At 42.2% G+C, this 11,046-nt stretch overlaps 1 long non-coding RNA gene across 1 annotated transcript in view; it reads right to left on the bottom strand.

The window, feature by feature from the left end:
* Window positions 1-237: 237 nt before the first annotated feature.
* The window catches only part of LOC119869979, a 29,223-nt gene continuing 18,414 nt past the window's right edge, over window positions 238-11,046 (bottom strand). Inside the window, exons 2-3 of the long non-coding RNA XR_005354928.1 lie at window positions 1,154-1,210; window positions 238-790 (exon numbers count right to left, since the gene is read on the bottom strand). This is a non-coding gene — a long non-coding RNA (uncharacterized LOC119869979). The remainder of the gene's footprint in view (window positions 791-1,153; window positions 1,211-11,046) is intronic.

Genomic DNA, 11,046 nt, shown 5'->3' with positions numbered 1-11,046 from the left:
GTAACAGCATCTTGGTGGGATGAACAGCTCCAGAGGAATCCTACTTCCACGTGGATGGAAAAGTCTAGTTATGGGTTGATATTAGAGGGGTATTCTGGATCAGACTTCCTCCTTCCTCAGTATGTTCAGAATGGTGTGCAAACATGTGTGTCATGAAAGCAGTTCATGAATCTACAGTGTTCGAATTTTTTTTTTTTTTGCTAAGATTTTTATTAAAAGAGAGCATGTGTGCCAGTGGGGGGAAGGGCAGAAGAGAAGGAGAGAGAGAATCTCAGGCAGACTCTGCACTGAGTGCTGAGCCACTCCCAACATTCAATCCAATGACCCTGAGATCATGACCTGAGCCAAAACCAAGAGTTAGATCCTTAAACTACTGAGCCACTCAGGTGCCCCTGCAGCAGTCAATTTCTTAACAGAAGAAAAAAAAATCTGAAGTAAATAAGGCATAGATAAGTCGATAGTTATAGACCTAAGTCAACCCAGTTTCAACAGGAAACAGATAACACAGTGAAACAAGATAATTAAACATTATTAAATGAAGAGACTACTTATAAAGGTGTTGTATTACTTTGCTAGGGCTTCCATTACAAAATACCACAGATTGGGTGGCTTAAACAACTGGAATTTCATTGTCACTCAGTTCTGGGACTCAAGTCCCAAATCAAGGTGTTGGCAGGTTGATTTCTTCTGAGGGCTGTGAGGGAAGGGTCTCTCTCCTTGGCTTGTCAGTGGCCCTCTTCTTACTGTGCCTTTGTGATGTCTTCCCTCTGTGTCTGTGTCCAAATTTCTCCTTTTGAGAAGAACAACAGTCATAATGAACGAGGGGCCCACCCTACTGACCTCACTTTAATATGAACCCCTCTATAAAGATTCCATGAATGGTGGGGGGAAGGAGAGAACATAACTGAACCCATAACAACTGTAGATAGCATTTGAGGAAACCATAAGAGATAACACAGTATCCTAATAGCACCAGGGAGCTGTTTCTGCTGTAGGTAGGAAGAGCTCCTCAGAACCCAGAAAGGGCACAGCCATGGGAAGACCGCTGTCGTACAGGAACCAGGGCTTTCAGTAAAAGGATTCAGCCCACAAGATGCAACCCGGCAGGACTGGAGCCCGAATGTAGAAGGGATAAATGCCCTGATTTACTCACCTCCTCCCCTTCCATCTCCTCTTCTTGGTTCCTCCCATAGGTCTTCCCCTGGGCCAACTGGAAACCAAAGAGCAAGGCAGTAGGTCAGTCCACATGAGCCGGCCTCTCGGGGCACTTTGCAGGGTGCAAAAGGGTAAAGAAAGAATCTGGAGATAACCAGAAGATATCCAATGTATTGCCTATTAAAATCCATAAAACCAGTTAGTGGATTTTTTTTTTTTTTAATTTATGATAGTCACACAGAGAGAGAGAGGCAGAGACATAGGCAGAGGGAGAAGCAGGCTCCATGCACCGGGAGCCTGACATGGGATTCGATCCCGGGTCTCCAGGATCGCGCCCTGGGCCAAAGGCAGGCACTAAACCGCTGCACCACCCAGGAATCCCCAGTTAGTGGAATTTTTTTTTTTTAATTTTTTTTTTTTTTTTTTTTTTTTAATTTTATGATAGTCACAGAGAGAGAGAGAGAAAGGCAGAGACATAGGCAGAGGGAGAAGCAGGCTCCATGCACCGGGAGCCCGACGTGGGATTCGATCCCGGGTCTCCAGGATCGCGCCCTGGGCCAAAGGCAGGCGCCAAACCGCTGCGCCACCCAGGGATCCCCAGTTAGTGGATTTTTAAGAGTTCCTTATATTTCTATTTTTCTCTATATATTTTAAATAATTCACAGTAAACATTTTAAGAGAAATTTACAGTTTATGTGTTATATGGGGGAAAAATACACACAGTATAACCACTATACAGGTTTTGAAGGATATACTCAAAAATACAACATAATCCCTGGGTGGCTCAGCAGTTCAGAGCCTGCCTTCGGCCCAGAGTGTGATCCTGGAGTCCTGGGATCGAGTCCCACATCAGGCTCCCTGCATGGAGACTGCTTCTCCCTCTGCTTGTGTCTCTGCCTCTCTCTCTCTGTTTCTCGTGAATAAATAAATAAAATCTTTAAAAAAAAAATACAACAATCTGGGACGCCTGGGTGTCTCAGCAGTTGATCATCTGCCTTTGGTTCAGGGCATGATCCTGGAGTCCAGGGATTGAGTCCCATATCAGGCTCCTTGCACGGAGCCTGCTTCTCCTCCCTCTGCCTATGTCTCTGCCTCTCTCTGTGTCTCTCATGAATAAATAAATTAAATCTTTTAAAAATTAAAAAATATAATAAAAAAATAAATAAATAAATAAATATATAAAACAATATTTATCTCCTGGTTGAGGGTTAAGGAAAGTTTTTATTTTCTTTTTTTTTTTTTCTTACTTTGCTACTAAGAAATTTTTTAGGGGCCCTTGGCTGACTCAGTCAGTAGAACATGCGACTCTTGATCTTGGGTGGTGAGTTCAAGTTCCATGTTGTCCGTAGAGTTTACTTAAAAAAAGAAAGAAGTTTTTTTTTTAAGATTTTCTTTATTTATTCATGAGAGACACACAGAGAGAAAGGCAGAGACACAGGCAGAGGGAGAAGCAGGCTCCACACAGGGAGCCCAACCCGGGACTCGATCCCAGGACCCCGGGATCATGCCCTGGGCCAAGAGGGCGCTAAACCACTGAGCCACCCGGGCTGCCCATCTTCAGCGTTCTAGAAGGGACCCTGATGTAAGTTATTTTAAACCCTAGGTGTCAGAAGCCTGACCTCACCAGCAATCAACAATCTTTGCTTAGGGCTCTGTCAAGAATGTGTGTGAAAATTTTGCATATGGATCCTCAAAACAAAACAAAACAAAACAAAAAAACACCCCTTTCCTATGGAGTGCCGAACACACTCAGGCCTCCTTTGATGGGAACATGAACAAAGACATCAGTTCTCTGGAGTCACCATGGTAAGATTTTCTACATGACTTCTGCAACGTCGTAGTAGGATCTCTGTTTTGATATTGCTGAACAGATGCAAAGTTTTAACTTCGATAGAAAGGTTATAGCATACATTCCATATGCCTTTATAAGTTCTATGACATGGTAAATAAAGTAAAAAACCTGCATCTACACATATGCTATAAAAGTCTCATATCACTTTTCATCAGCAGAGTAGGAGTTACGTACCAAGCATGTGCAAACATGTAATATTAGATCTTTCCAGCTTAAAAAAAAAAAAAGTAAGCTTTTTCTCAAACTAACAATGATTGTATTCCTCAGAGAGCTGTGAATATGTAAAGTTTGAAGTTTTTATGTCCAACTGTTCTTAAAGTTATTTGAGGGCAGAAAAAGGTCACCAGGATTTTTAAAAATCATTTTATACAAAAACAGCTGAACTGGCCTCCTCTGACATCCCCCGACTATGAAATGGAAAGAAACCTTCCTTGCTTAAACCTGAACAGCATGGCACCACTTCAGAAAGAGAGCAAGAATATTTTTACATTGGAATGCTTTCTCAGATTTGATCATTGGCTGTTATCTATTAAAGCTGTTTTCACTCTAAAGAATGTGACTTCTCGTGATAAATAAAACTGATTAAGAAAATTTTTTTCTGAAATTTGGATTATACTAAGTAAGAGAGAAAACAGAAATTCAAAACATCATGACTTAATTAGTACATTTACTTTTCCTACCAGTCTATATGTATATATAGAAACTCAGAGTGAAATGCAGAGAAAGAAGCTAAAAGACTATTTCTAAAGCCCAATTAAGGTTCAAAGTATTCCAATGCATATTAAAGTTAATCTTTTATTCTTCACCAAAATATTTAGTATGGCTTTGAGTAGAGACCTCCTTCTAAGGTATTTAAGCCTTTATAATGGTTTGGCTGTGCATTGTTACCACACTCTCACAAACAAAATGATCTGAAACATGGTATACTTACTTATTCTTTTTCTTTTTTAAGATTTTATTTATTTATTCATGAGAGACACAGAGAGAGAGAGAGGCAGAGACACAGGCAGAGGGAGAAGCAGGCTCCCTGCATGGAGCCTGAGGTGGGACTCGATCCAGGGTCTCCAGGATCACGCCCTGGGCTGAAGGCAGTGCTAAACCGCTGAGCCACTCCGGCTGCCCTCATTCCTTTTTTATTTTATTGTTGTTGTTTCACTTATTTAAATATTAATTAGTTTACTTATTTTTAGAGAGAAAAAGAGAGAGCACGAGCTGGGGGAGGGGGAGAGGGAGAGTCTCAAGCCGACTCCACCCTGAGCCCAGAGCCCACTCGGGACTCATCCCAAGACACTGAGATCATGACCCAAGCTAAAACCAAGAGTTAGATGCTTAACCAAATGAGTCATCCAGGTGCCCAAGTTTCTGGTTTTTTTTTTTTTTTTAATATTTTATTTATTTATTCATGAGAGATACAGAGAAAGAGAGAGAGAGAGGCAGAGATACAGGCAGAGGGAGAAGCAGGCTCCATGCAGGGAGCCCGACACAGGACTGGATCTCGGGTCTCCAGGATCGCGCCCTGGGCCGAAGGTGGCGCTAAACTGCTGAGCCACCCGGGCTGCCCCCAAGTTTTTATTTAAGTAATCTCCACATGAGGGGTGCCTAGTTGGAGTCGGTTAAGCATCTGACTTAGGCTCAGATCATGATCTCTGGGTCCTGGGATGCGCCCCAGATTGGGCTCCTTGCTCAGCAGAGTCTGCTTGTCCCTCTCCCTCTGCTGCCCACCTCCCCTTGCTCATGCTCTATCTCTCTCAAGTAAATAAAATCATTAAAAAAAAGTCACATGTTCTTCCAACTGAGCCAGTCAGATGCCCCTATACTTGCTTATTTTAAGTGATGAATCTCTCAGACAATATGCAGATGTCCACCAGTATAGGGAAATCCATATATTGATGTAGATAGATATGCAATATATTATTGAAAGTTGCGGTAAGGGGGAATTGGAATAATGTCTTTTAGTTATTTTCCAATAAAATTTAAAGGGGGAGTACTTAAAAAATGGTTAAAATGGTAAATTTTATGTTATGCATATTTTACCACAATAAAAAATTTCCCCCCCAAAATTACGTTTATAAAACCTAAATACATATAATTTTTATTTGCCAACCATATTTTAACAAAGCTAGGGGAAATTTTTTGTTTAAGATTTTATTTATTTATTCATGAGAGATGCAGAGAATGAGGCAGAGACACAGGCAGAGGGAGAAGCAAACTCCCTGCAGGGAGCCCAATATGGGACTCAATCCCAGGACCCCAGGATCACGCCCTAAGCCAAAGGCAGATGCTCAAGCACTGAGCCACCCAGATGTCCCACTGGGAAAAAATTTTCCTGGGGGAAAGTACCAGGAAAATAGGAGACAAAGATTCACATACATTGAAGGAGTTCTGAAAGTGCCTTGAATAAATAATGCAATTGAAGCAAGTTCTTTGATTATAATATGGTGAATCTGTATGCCTGACGCTCAGCAATAATATAACAAACCTGAAATGGTCACAGAGTGTAGAAAAGAAATCAGGCCACACATCAGATTTCATACGAATGAAGTGTGATTATCGTCACTTAAAGAGCAAACATAATACTCTATAATTCTTAATTTCAAGAAATTTGAGACAGGGACTACTGGGTGGCTCAGCAGTTGAGCACCTGCTTTCGGCCGAGGGCATGCTCCTGGAGTCCAGGGATCGAGTCCCGCATCAGGCCCCCTGCATGGAGCCTGCTTCTCCCCCTGTCTGTCACAAATAAATAAATAAAATCTAAAAAGAAAAAAAGGGAAAAAAGAAATTTGAGACATATCTATGCCCTAGGAGCATTAAATTTTTAAAAAGGAAGGGACCATTTTTTACTAATAAAGAATACTGATCCTAGGCAAGAATAAAGGATTTTCCCCAGGTCACATATGCTACCCCAGACTGTGGGTATCAATCACTGAGTCAACAAATTTGTATTTAGTGCCCATTATGTGCCAGGCATTGTGAGTTGTCGGGACTATGAAAGTGACTAGGATGCTTGGACCCCATGGGAGTGCCTGTCAAGCAATGTAGTCAGATGACCCATAGTCCAGTGTGATGAGGACAACAGCACAAGAGACTGAGACTGATTATCCCTGTCTCAAAGTTTCGTTAGGAGAAAGAGTAGGAAAGAATTTGTAAAAGAGGTTACCCTTTAACCAGATCCCTATTTAATAAGTTAGCCAAGAAGGAAAAGGAGGTGTCAGATGGTAAGAAGTTCAGTGTAGCTGCCGCACTCAAGGATAGGGCACCTGGGAGCGTGTGGGAGGAAGGGAAAACCATGAAGCACTCAGGCACATAGGATTCCAGATGTCTAATGACCTTGTGCTAAATCACTCAGATTTTATTCTGGGAGCCACAAACGTAAGGCTTGATCAAGTTGGGGATGGGGTTTGCATTTAAAAAGATAATTCTCACCCACAGTGGGCTGGAGGATGGATTATAAAAGAAGAAACTGGAGCCTGGGAGGCCCATCACAGAGGTACAGCTGTGGCCAAATTGTTTCTTTTGTTTCCTTTTTCCAGCTAAGGAATTTGGGTTATGTTTTTTTCACACTCCAGTACAGTGGAGTGGAGATCTCAGACTGTGACAACTTTTGTTGCTCTTCAACCTTGACCAGTCACTGGCTTCTCTTGAAGCTTATACCACCACTCTGTCCTCCTGGAGGACAGAACATTTCTTTCATTTTCCCTCAGATATATCAATATTTACTCCTGTCTCCACCCTGGGCACTGCTAGTGTGTTTACAATAGTATACAAATGGCAACAAAGAAAAATGGGTTTGCATCCAAATGTATACATCTGGCAGGTGAAGCTGGAAGCCACAGAAAGAATCAAATCACTCAGGGAAACATACAAAGCAAGAAAGAAAAAAGCTTAAAGGGTGGAAAGAGGATATGAAACCAACAAAAAAAACTAATGAGGAGCATAGCAAGATAACCAAGGCCCCTGGGGCACCTGGGTGGCTCAGTCCGTTGAGCATCCAACTCTTGATTTTGGCTCAGGTCATGATCTCAGGATCTTAGGATACGGGGATCTAGCACTAGTTAGGCTCCTTGCCTAGTGGAAAGTCTGCTGCAGATTCTCTCCCTCTCCCTCCCCCTACTCTTGCCCAGTCTCTCTAATATAAATAAGTAAGTCTTTTTTATTTTTTTTAATTTTTATTTATTTATGATAGTCACAGAGAGAGAGAGAGGCAGAGACACAGGCAGAGGGAGAAGCAGGCTCCATGCACCGGGAGCCTGATGTGGGATTCGATCCCGGGTCTCCAGGATCGCGCCCTGGGCCAAAGGCAGGCGCCAAACCGCTGCGCCACCCAGGGATCCCATCTTTTTTATTTTTTAAAAAAGATTGTATTTATTTATGAGAGACACATTGAGAGAGGCAGAGACATAGGCAGAGGGAGAAGCAGGCTCCATGCAGGAAGCCCGATGTGGGACTCGATCCCAGGACCCCGGGATCATACCCTAAGCCAAAGGCAGATGCTTAACCGCTGAGCCACCCAGGTATCCCAATAAATCTTTGTTAAAATTTTTAAAAAGGGACGCCTGGGTGGCTCAGCAGCTAAGCATCTGCCTTCAGCCCAGGGCATGATCCTGGAGCCTTGGGATCAAGTCCCATATCAGGCTCCCTGCATAGAGCCTGCTTCTCCTTCTGCCTGTGTCTCTGCCTCTTGATCTGTGTCTCTCATGAATAAATAAATAAAATATATTTTTTAAAAGTTTAAAAAAAGATAACCAAGGCCCACATAAACCACAAGGATAGTCGCAGTTGTGAAAGCTCCTAAAGCTATGCCAAACAGATACTGTATGCAATACAGTTACTTGTATGTAACCCGAAATTCAGTTGTCTTGGGGCACCTGAGTGGCTCAGCCAGGTCATGATCTCGGGGTCCTGGTATCAAGTCCCGCATTGAGCTCCCTACTCAGTAGGAAGTCTGCTTCACCCTCTGCGCCTGCTCTCTCTCTCTCTCTCTTTCTCTCTCTTTTTCTCACTTACTCTCTCTTTCATATGTGCTCTCTAATAAATAAATAAAATATTCAAAAACAAAAACAAAATTCAATTGCCTGTCTCCAAGTCCTTAGGTCATCTAGGGTCCACACGCACTTCAAGGTTAGGATTAGCCTGTGGAAGTGAAAACTGGTGCATCTGTCTGGAGGGTAATTTGACAATAGCTATACTTGAAAAGTTGCTAAGAGAGTAAATCTTTTTAAAAGATTTTACTTATTTATTTATTTATTTATTAAAGAAAGAGAGAAACAACAGTGGGGAGGAGCAGAGGGAAAGAGAAAGAATCTCAAGCAGACTCCATTCTGAGTGCAGAGCCTGACACAGAGCTGGATCTCATGACCCTGAGACGGTGACCTGTGCCAAAACCAAGGGTCGTACACTCTGACTGAGCTACCCAGGCACCCCAAGAGAGTAAATCTTAAAAGTTCTCATAGAAGCTCTCATCTTCTCTATGGTATCCTAATTTTATTCTTTTAAGATTTATTTATTTTAAATATTTTATTTATTTATTCATGAGAGACAGAGAGGCAGAGACATAGGAAGAGGGAGGAGAAGCGCAGAGAGCCCGATGCAGGACTCGATCCCAGGACTTCGGGATCATACCCCGGGCCAAAGGCAGACACTCAACCGCTGAGCCACCCAGGTGTCCCAAAGGATTTATTTATTTATAACAATTTCATTTATTTATTTGAGAAGGGGCAGGAGTGGGGGTTGGGCTGGGACAGAAGGAGAGGGGGAAGCAGACTCCCTGCTGAGCATGGAGCCAGACTCAGGGCTCCATTCCAGGACCCTAAGATCATGACCTGAGCTGAAGTTAGACACTTAACTGACTGACCCACCCAGGCACCCCTAAAGATTTATTTATCTATTTGAGAAAGAAAGAGAGAGACAGAAAAAGAGCAACAGAGAGACAGAGAGACAGAGAGAGAGAAGGGGGCAGGGGCAGAGGGAGAGGGAGAGAGAGAAAAATCTCAAGCAGATCCCCCATGGAGCATGGAGCCCGATGGGGCTTTACCTCATGACCCTGAGATCACTACTGGAGTTGAAATCTCTCAGAGTCAGATGTCCAACCCACTGAGCCACCCAGGTGCCCCTTATTCCAATTTTAGTATAGGCACTATCAAATTCAGCATTTTCCTCTTTAAAGCTGAATTGTGTTCCTTTTTTTTTTTTTTTTTGCTGAATTGTGTTCCATTGTATGTATATACCACATTTTATTTACCCATTCTTTGGTTGAAAGACATCCAAGCGGCTTCTACCTTTCGGCTATTGTGAGTAGTGTGGCTATGAATAAGGGAGTGCAAATATCTGTATCACTGCTTTTAATTATTTTATACCCAGAAGTAGAATTGCTGGATCATATGGTAAATCTATTTTTAATTTTTTGAAGAACTGTTGCATCTGGCTATTCTTAATCCAAAGGACTGTGAGTTAGAAAGGCATGTTATCAGACACTTAATGAACACTTTCTTTCAAAAAGGGGAAGTACAAGGGCACCTGTGTGGCTCAGTTGGTTAAGCACCTGCCTTTGGCTCAGGTCATGACCTCAGGGTCCTGGGATCAGGCCCCACATTGGGCTCTTGCTTGGCAGGGAGCCTGCTTCTCCCTCTCCCTCTGCTGCTCCCCCTGCTTATGCTCTCTCTTTATCTATCTATCTATCTATCTATCTATCTATCTATCTATCTATCTATCTAATAAATAAATAAATAAATAAATAAATAAATAAATAAATAAATAAATATCTTAAAAAAAGAGGAGGTACAACAATGATGAGAAAGTATAGGAGGTACATAGCAATCATTGATTCATAATATTTCTTTCTTTTTTTAAAAAAAAGATTTTTATTTATTTATTTATTCATGAGAGACAGAGAGAGAGAGAGAGAGAAGCAGAGACACAGGCAGAGGGAGAAGCAGGCTCCATGCAGGGAGCCTGATGTGGGGATTGATCCTGTGACTCCAGGATCATGCCCTGAGCTGAAGGCGGCACTAACTATTGATCTCCCCAGGCATGGGTTTCTTTCTTTCTTTTCTTTTCTTTCTTTTTCTTTCTTTCTTTCTTTCTTTCTTTCTTTCTTTCTTTTTTCTTTTCTTTTTTTTTTTTTTTTTTTTTTTTTTCTTCTCCCCTTTCTTCCCTCCATTTTTCTGTCCAATTTCCGCCCTTCCTACGTTTCCATCTGACTTTTCAATTGGAGTTCAATTCTGTTAAAGAGAATTGTCACTCACTGTCCCTACTCCGACTGTCCACTACTCACATCTACCTACTCACTAACGTGTCACTCTACTCTAATCACTCCCCTTGCTCTCGACTTCCTTACTTCACTAGAACTTCTATTTCAACTAAGTTTTATATAATGTCTAAATAATTCTTTGGTTTTCATTTTTTCAATTTGTTTCATCATCATCATTTCATTCATCAAATTCATTTCATTTTCCACATCATTTCATTTCATTCAAATTCCATTCATTCACAAATTTCCATTCAACAATCTTCACAGCATTTTCACCAAAGGTAGATTCCATTGCAAGAAACCACTTTCTTGGATCCCTGGGTGGCTCAGCGGTTTAGCGCCTGCCTTCAGTCCAGGGCATGATCCTGGGGTCCCGGGATCGAGTCCTGCATTGGGCTCCTGAATGGAGCCTGCTTCTCCCTCTGCCTGTGTCTCTGCCTCTCTCTGTGTGTCTCTCATGAATAAATTAAAAAAAGAAAAGAACCACTTTATTTGCTCATCCATGAGAAGCAACTAGTCATCCACTTAAGTTTGATCATGAAATTGCAGCAACTCACATCTTCAGGCTTCACTTCTTCTTTTGTTTTAAAGATTTATTTATTTATGACACACACACACACACACACAGGCAGAGACACAGGCAGAGGGAGAAGCAGGTTCCCTACAGGGAGCCCGATGTGGGACTAGATCCCTGGTCTCCAGGATCACTCCCTGGGCCAAAGGCAGGCCCTCAACCACTGAGCCACCCAAGTGTCCCAGAGGCTTCACTTCTAATACTAGTTCTCTTCTCTTC

Source organism: Canis lupus, chromosome 2, assembly GCF_011100685.1.
Source record: "Canis lupus familiaris isolate Mischka breed German Shepherd chromosome 2, alternate assembly UU_Cfam_GSD_1.0, whole genome shotgun sequence".
Lineage (NCBI taxonomy): Eukaryota > Metazoa > Chordata > Mammalia > Carnivora > Canidae > Canis > Canis lupus.
The sequence above is the reverse complement of the archived record's forward strand: the minus strand, read 5'-3'. Positions and strand labels throughout refer to the sequence as shown.